The sequence below is a fragment of the Podarcis filfolensis genome, assembly GCF_964270895.1.
Source record: "Podarcis filfolensis genome assembly, chromosome: 8".
In the NCBI taxonomy this organism is placed as follows: Eukaryota; Metazoa; Chordata; class Lepidosauria; order Squamata; family Lacertidae; genus Podarcis; species Podarcis filfolensis.
In genome coordinates, this window is record NC_139611.1 from 18,550,389 (window position 1) to 18,559,139 (window position 8,751).

Consider the following 8,751-nt stretch of genomic DNA (forward strand, 5'->3'; position numbering starts at 1 on the left):
TAATGGGGCCTCCTGCTGCCGCTGCGCCGCCGGAGCACAATTTCTGTTCTCATCCTGAAGCAAAGTTCTTAAACCGAGGTACTATTTCTGGGTTAGCGGAGTCTGCAACCTGAAGCGTATGTAACCTGAAGCGTATGTAACCTGAGGTACCACTGTAATAGTAGTAGTAAGAATCATCTTATTATTATACCCCACCTATCTGACTGGGTTGCCCCAGCCACTCTGGGCAGCTTCCAACAGATATAAAAACACAATAAAGCATTCAACATTAAAATATTCCCCTATACAGGGCTGCCTTCAGGTGCCTTCTGAAGGTTATATAGTTATTTATCTCCTTGGCTCAGAGTTCGCCTAACTCAGTACCCTCCAACATTTCTCTGATGAACATAGGGACGTCCTAAGGCAAAGTGGGACATTCCAGGATCAAATCAGAAACCGGGACCGCTTCTGGAAATCTGAGACTCCCTGGAAAATGGGGACAGTTGGTCTGCTGATCTAGAGCAGGGATGGGGAACTGTTTCCAGCTAGTCAGCCACATTCCTTTCTAGGTAGTAGTAATAATAATAAGAATAATTGATTATTTATACCCTGCCCATCTGACTGGGCTTCCCCAGCCACTCTGGGTGGTGCTGAGTAGAGCCAGAGGCAAAAGGGAGTGGAACAATAAAGGTAAACTTTAACTTTAACTTTATTTTTATTTAGGCTAGTTTCTACACACATCCACACACCCCTCTCTATCCTCTGTTCTTTCTGGCTTAGGAACACACCAAGCTGACTTAAGGGCTCGTCTGTTTGTCCACCTGTCACGAGAAAGTTTGTAATTTAAAGATAACCCCTTAGCATTAAGGAGCTGGCAATATGAGGATTTGCCCTAAGGTCACATGAGCCAGGCAGTTCCAAAGTTGCTGCACAAGTTTGTCTTAGAGGCTGGGAAGAACAAAGCTGTCACCAGCCGTTCCTCATTCCTGCAGTTTGTCTGTGGACCCAGAATCACTAGACCACCCAGCTCAGCACTGTCTGCTCTGACTGGCAGCAGCGATCCAAGATCTCAGGCAAAGAAAAGTCTTTTCTCTCACCTGCTTACCTGATCTATCTTAGGAGGAGATGCTCAGCATTGACCCTGGGGCAAAATGTGTGCTATACCATAGAACTACAGTTTCTTTTTTTTTTCTTTGCCAGCATATTTTTGCAGCCCTTAAATGCTAGAAACTTGCAATTAAAAAAAGTGATTTCTTTTTTTTAACCTTTTTAAATAGCATCATCTTGCGTTCCCTTATTCCACAGAATCTTTTGAAGTTGTAAAAAGGTAAAGGGACCCCTGACCATTAGGTCCAGTCGTGGCCGACTCTGGGCTTGCGGTGCTCATCTCACTTTATTGGCCGAGGGAGCCGGCGTACAGCTTCCGGGTCTTGTGGCCAGCATGACTAAGCCCCTTCTGACGAACCAGAGCAGCGCACGGAAACGCCGTTTACCTTCCCGCCGGAGCGGTACCTATTTATCTACTTGCACTTTGAGGTGCTTTCGAACTGCTAGGTTGGCAGGAGCAGGGACCGAGCAACGGGAGCTCACCCCGTCACGGGGATTTGAACCGCCGACCTTCTGATCAGCAAGTCCTAGGCTCTGTGGTTTAACCCACAGCACCACCTGCGTCCCTTTGAAGTTGTAGATGCCACCTTTTCGTAGCAAAGTATCTTGCTTTTCTACTTTCCGCCCTTCATGCACATATATTATGTTGCACAAATTTCACAAAAGGCATCCCTTCAAGAGCTCTTCTGATATCCATTGCAGGAAAGCGCCCTGAGAGTTCTTCTATTAATTGTGGAGGAGAAGAAAGGGAAGACTCTGCTCAAGTGCTTTATGCTAACAGTAGCTGTTAAAAAATCTCTCCCCTTTGTTGATGCACATAATAGGCACATGGGCTTTGCAAATGACATGGATAAAAACCACAAAACACAACCTCATGTATATATTTCTGCCTGGTGGTGTCATCTGCATTTTGTATGAACATCTTTGTGCCTTTCAGACAAGGCTGCATCGGATGCTAAATTAATAAAGAGAGTTTGTGCAGGTGATCCTAACTTGGTGATTCCTCTTAGCCAGGGGCCAGCAAACTTTTTCAGCAGGGGGCCGGTCCACTGTCCCTCAGACCTTGTGAGGGCTCGGACTATAATTTTTTTTGGGGGGGATGAACGATTTCTATGCCCCACAAATAACTCAGAGATGCATTTTAAATAAAAGCACACATTCTACTCATGTAGAAACACCAGGCAGCCTCACAATAACCCCAGAGATGCAGTGGTACCTCGGGTTAAGAATTTAATTCGTTCTGGAGGTCCGTTCTTAACCAGAAACTGTTCTTAACCTGAGGTACCACTTTAGCTAATGGGGCCTCCTGCTGCCGCTGCACGATTTCTGTTCTCATCCTGAAGCAAAGTTCTTAACCCGAGGTACTATTTCTGGGTTAGCGGAGTCTGTAACCTGAAGCGCCTGTAACCCGAGGTACCACTGTAAAAGCATTCTCCTCATGTAAAAACACGCTGATTCTCGGACCATCTGTGGGCTGGATTTAGAAGGTGATTGGGCCAGATCCGGCCCCCGGGCCTTAGTTTGCCTACCCATGCTCTTAGCACTTGCTTCTGGTCCCCGTGGCTGATGGAGACGAACAGGGACTGTGCAGTTGGTATTACTGAGCCACTGAAAATTTCTGGATCAGGGATGGAGCAGAACTTGGTTCCTGATAACTGGCCTTGCTGGCTGAGGCTGATGGGAATTGTAGGCTAATAGCACCTGCCGGGCCACAAGTTCCCTACCCCCTGCTACAGATTACAGTTTAAGCAGCAAGCAGCCTGGAGCTTAAATCTCACCTAGCCCTTCAATTATCATCTCTCAACCTGCTTTCCATTGCTCTGCCTCGTATTCATTTTTTACCACACACAGGATGGGAAATGAAGACACAAGCATTTGAGCAAAAAAATGGGGAGGGGGTCGCTCTCCCCTTTGCTCAGACTTGCTTCTCCTTGCTTCTTTCCTTCTCACTCTGAACCACATCAGGGACCATGGAGGGAAAGAGCAGGGAGAGTGGAGGGGAAGGGGAAAGGGGAGAACAGCCTCCCCTGTTGTTTCCCAGGGTCTCACCAGCAAAACAACAGGGCCGCCCCACCCATGAGGCAAGGGGAAGTGACTGCCTCAGGCAGCAGATCTGGCCTCCAAGGAATGCCTTGCCCTCAGATGATGCTGCTGTGACAGGAATTGAGGCAGCACACGCCTTGAATGCCAGATCTGCTGCCTCTTAAGCAGCCCTAATAATGATGATGATGATGATGATGATGATGATGTATTTATAAGCTGCCTCTATAGTGGTGTCTTGGCGAATATGAGGCCCTGCTGCTCTCCTCCCATCCCTAGGAAGGAAATGGCAGGGGTTGCCCTTTGGGTGTCTCCTGGGGGGGAAGGGAAAGGAGATTGTTAGCTGCTTTGAGACTCCTTAAGGGAAGTGAAAGGCTGGGTATCAAGTCCAAACTCCTCCTCCTCCTCCTCCTCCTCCTCTTCTTTTTCTTTGTCTTCGTCTTCTTCGCTCTGCACCCACCTGCCATGATTCAGAGCAGGCCCCTTTCCCTCCTGCGATGGCCTTTGATTTCTACTTCAGTAAGGTTGTTCTGATTCTTCACCTTGTTCCCAATGTACAGTGGTACCTCAGGTTACATACGCTTCAGGTTACATACGCTTCAGGTTACAGACTCCGCTAACCCAGAAATAGTGCTTCAGGTTAAGAACTTTGCTTCAGGATGAGAACAGGAATCGTGCTCCGATGGTGCAGCGGCAGCAGGAGGCCCCATTAGCTAAAGTGGTGCTTCAGGTTAAGAACAGTTTCAGGTTAAGAACGGACGTCCGGAATGAATTAAGTACTTAACCCGAGGTACCACTGTATATCTTCACTCCTGGCTCGTTCTTGATATCAATCTTCACTCACCCCCGTCTTCCCTGGTCGAGATGGGGGGGTGTATTGGGATGGTCCTGCGGAACAAGTTGGGAGTCTTTTGGATTCCTCCATCCAAAGAGTGCTGGTGCAGAGCTTGTTTCAAACGGCATCTGTATCGGCACAGGTTTGGCAAAATCAGTTGGGGACACATTTGTTTAACCCAAAGTTAAGATCTAGGCTATGTTTTCTCTCTCTTCCCCCGCACCCCACTTTCCAGAGCTTGAAAGTGTAAAATGGTTGTAAACAAACCCAGTTCAGTCCCACCAGTATATGCAACTGTCTGGCTCATTTAAGATGATATAGAACCTCTGTTTTCAATAATGATAGAATCCACAGGTGGAGAATACTTCTGATATATCTTTATTATTTGCAGAGGGAACCTTCGTATGAGGTACTGCTTCGTTATCCCTTTGGAGCTGAGCTGCATCTGTGTACTTTTGTCCTTCCGGGCTGTGTGGTTTAAATTTTTAATTCTTTGTCCTGGTTGCACTTTTTTATTGTTGCTAACAAATCAATAAAACATATATTTAAAAAGCAATTGAATAAAAAATAAAGCAAGCTGGCAAGTAAATAAATAAAGGAATGTTAGCTGTTATAATGCACTAAGGGTTTTCTGCTTCCTGTGATCAGGGGCTGGAAGAACAGACACGAGTTACTCTTGTGTGTGCACTTTTTAAACATGTCTGCTGTGTTCATGCTTCGGCTTTCTGCTCCTGATCCATATGCAAATGACATGTGCAGGAAAGTCTGGATGTGGTCCAGGGTCTGGTTGCCTGGAGGGGAGTATCAGATCCATATCACGCACAATGGCACGTGTCTCTCCCACGGAAGCCACTCTAGGAATGCCAGGAGTGATTCGTCACCAGGCAAGGCAAGGAAGTCTCCAAAGAGGAGCAGGAGTTGGCTTTCATCACAGATCTCCTTCCAGTCACTTAGAAGAAATGTGGCGAAGAAACCTTGAACTGTCTGGCTAATTCAGGCCATCCTCTGAGGTTCTGTCTTTGCCAATATCCTGGTATAAGGAGAATAGAACTTTTGCATTGTATTTCAATGCCAACTTTTTTGAGTTATCCATGCCTGCTTTTAGCACTTTTCAGGGACATTAACTGTCCCCCCCACCCATGTTCCACAAGGCACAGTTTTCACAAGAAAAATTCCACAATGCAAAAATTCGGCTCAGACACACACACACAAAACAACAACAAAGTGAGAGGAATATACAGTGGTACCTCAGGTTACATATGCTTCAGGTTACATACGCTTCAGGTTACGGACTCCGCTAACCCAGAAATAGTGCTTCAGGTTAAGAACTTTGCTTCAGGATGAGAACAGAAATCGTGCTCCGGCTGCGCGGCAGCAGCAGGAGGCCCCATTAGCTAAAGTGGTGCTTCAGGTTAAGACAGTTTCAGGTTAAGTACGGACCTCCAGAACGAAATAAGTACTTAACCTGAGGTACCACTGTAGTTGGAGAACCAAAACAGTTCTCTGTAATGCATTGGTAGAGCAATACTTAGGACAATTTTTATGGGGAGATCTGATCACGAGTCTCCAATTTATCTACCAGGCGGACAAAATAAACATTCAGCTGTGAAGGCTATGCGTTTTCTGCAGTTTAACAGATAAGAGGAGAAAGCTCTTAAAAAGAAAACACTGTTCTTAAAGAGAGGCTGCTGTGCCTTGTCAGGGAAATTCAAGATTTCGTTTTACGTCTTTATTCAACTAGGTTTTACATAATTTCATTCAGATTTGCATAAATTCATTTTACTCGGTCCTGTTTTATTTTCTCTTCCTGCTACATGTTAATATTTTTCGAAACCATTATTAGCTAATAAATACAGTAACAGCAACAATAATAAATGTGATCTGAAAAGGAAATCTGACACTACACCTTTGTTTATATCGTAGTTTATTTGGGCCTGAGTTAACGTCTACTGAGGTTATCTTGTGTGCCTTCCAGCCAGTGGCTAACAGCTGACTCAGAACTGGTGTGGGCCAGAGGAAACCAGGTGTTTGTCGAAAGCCATGGTGGGGAATCTGTGGCCCTCCAGATGTCGCTGGAAAACCCCTTCAGCACCAGCCCACATAACCAATAGTCAGCAGTGATGGGAGCTGTAGTCCAGTAAAGACATAGCTGAGCTGCTGAAAATACAAAACTAAAGTTCAGGGATGGGGGCGGGGAAACTAGACCACAAAAGCTATCCTTCTTAATTATTGGCCATTCTGCCTGGAGCTGAAGGTCGTGTCTGTTTGTTTTTTAAATTATTAGAAACGGCTAATCAGTTTACACAAAACATAAAATACACACCAGGATTTTCAGTAAAAATCAGGAGTTAAAAGCAAGTTGGCCTAAGAAGGTAACTCAAGTATACATAAAATCCACTGCTCAAAATATGCATTACTTTGAAAAGGAAAATTTGCCTATTAAGATGCATATAAATCTCATTTTTGAAAACCTGTTTTAAAATCTTTATACTGCTTTATTGTCATGAAACAGGGCCCTGTGGAACGCCCTCCCATCATATGTCAAATAAACAACTATCTGACATTTAGAAGACATCTGAAGGCAGCCCTGCTTATGGAAGTTTTTAATGACTGATGTTTTAATGTATTTTTAATCTTTTGTTGGAAGCCGCCCAGAATGGCTGGGGAAACCCAGCCAGGTGGGCAGGGTATAAATAAATTATTATTATTATTATTATTATTATTATTATTATTATTATTATCATTATTACCTGCACTCCACTGTACTAACACACCTGGAAGGAAATCCTAGGTCCCTAATTATGTGAGAATATGCTGCAATGTCTCAGGCTGGGGAAAGGCATTCTGCCCATGTTCAGAGGAACTCTTATATAACGCTTTGAAAGAAAAGCCAGTGTGTTTGTACTTTGAAGGGCGGCTTGGTTTCCTTTTATTCGTTTCCTGCTTATGTGGCTCAATGTCAAGAAGGTTGAGTCAGCGATTCTGCAAGCAGGTATCACTAAAGATCAGGGGACATCCTACTCCCAAGCCTTGGTTAATCTGAGCACATGCCAGCTTTTGGATCCTGCTCCTCCTCCCATTACACACTCTTTGGCCAGTCTTCATTTCCTGCTGATGGTCGGGGAGACTGCCCTAAACGATTATGTAACTATTATAATGGGATGAAAGGTGCAAGGCAAGTGATGTCACCCTTCAGAGCCAGGTGACTCATTAGTCACGGCTCTGCTTCCCAATTACAGGAATAGCAACCATTCTCCCGGGGTGGATGTCAGGTTCTTTTCCCACGCAATTACTGGTCAGGAGGCAATGATCGAGGCATAGCTTGAGAGCAAAGGAAGCAGCAGCCTTATGCAGAATTTCAAAGGACTGATCCATCTAACTTAGGAGTTGGGGAACTGCCGGCCCTCCAAGCAGACTCCGTGCAACCACCTCCTTTAACTTCATCATTAAAACTCACTCTTTCTAATCAGTCTAAATAAATTCAGATCAGATCCTCATGCAGAGACACAGCAGGAACCCTATTATTATTATTATTATTATTATTATTATTATTATTATTTTATTTTACCCGCCCTTCACCTAAAGTCCCAGGGTGGGTTACAACACTTAAAACTCAAGGTTAAAAGCAGTTTAAAACAATTTACAGTGGCACCTCGGGTTAAGTATTTAATTTGTTCCGGAGGTCCGTTCTTAACCTGAAACTGCTCTTAACCTGAAGCACCACTTTAGCTAATGGGGCCTCCTGCTGCCGCTACGCCACCGCCACATGGTTTCTGTTCCCATCCTGAAGCAAAGTTCTTAACCCGAGGTACTATTTCTGGGTTAGCAGAGTCTGTAACCTGAAGCATATGTAACCTGAGATACCACTGTAATGGCTTTCAGGAGCCTGAGGCCTTCTAGATGCTGTTGAACTACAATTTCCATTATCCTTCGTCCATGCTTTGGGAGGATCTGGAGGAGCAACTGTTGGACTGGACAAATTCACAGAGGATAAAATTGTGGAAAATAAATTTGAAATTTGCAGATTGTTCTCTTTTGAAAGAAAACTATATGAAAATGATGTATAGATGCTAACTCTCACTTCTTGAGCCAATACTGGAACCAAAACCTGAACATCTATTGAAATTCACCCTTCTCATAATTTTGCGGAGCAGTACCCCAACCAACTCATGTGTAGGAGAACGCGCATATTAGAGTGGAAATAGCACAGTATTGCTTGCAAAAGAGTATATTATTAGTGTTCTAGCTTAGATTACTACAACACGTTATGTGTAGGGCTGCCACTGAAGATAGTTCGGAAACTTCAGCTGGTGCAGAATTCAGCGGCCATGTTGCTCAGTGAGGCAAGACCGTTTGAGCACAGAACACCAACCCTGGTCCAACAGCACTGGCTGCCAGTTAGTTTCCAGGCCCAATTCAAAGTGTTGGTTTTGACGTATAAAACCTGAAACGGCTCGGGACCGCAATACCTCAAGGACCACCTCTCCCCATATAAACTGATCCAGACCCGGCAGTCATCATCTGAGGCGTTTCTTTGGCTATCCTCCATGAGAGGTCCAGAGGGCAGAAACATGAGAATGGGCCTTTTCTAAAGTGGGATGCTTTCACCAGGGATGCTTGCCAGGCACCTTCGTTACATATCTTTAGGCACCAGGTGAAAACACTTCTCTCTAGCCAGGTGTTTGGCTGATTGATGTTCTATGGCAAGGGTCAGCAACCTTTTTCAGCTGTGGGCCGGTCCACTGTCCCTCAGACCTTGTGGGGGGCCGGACTATATTTTGGAAAAAATA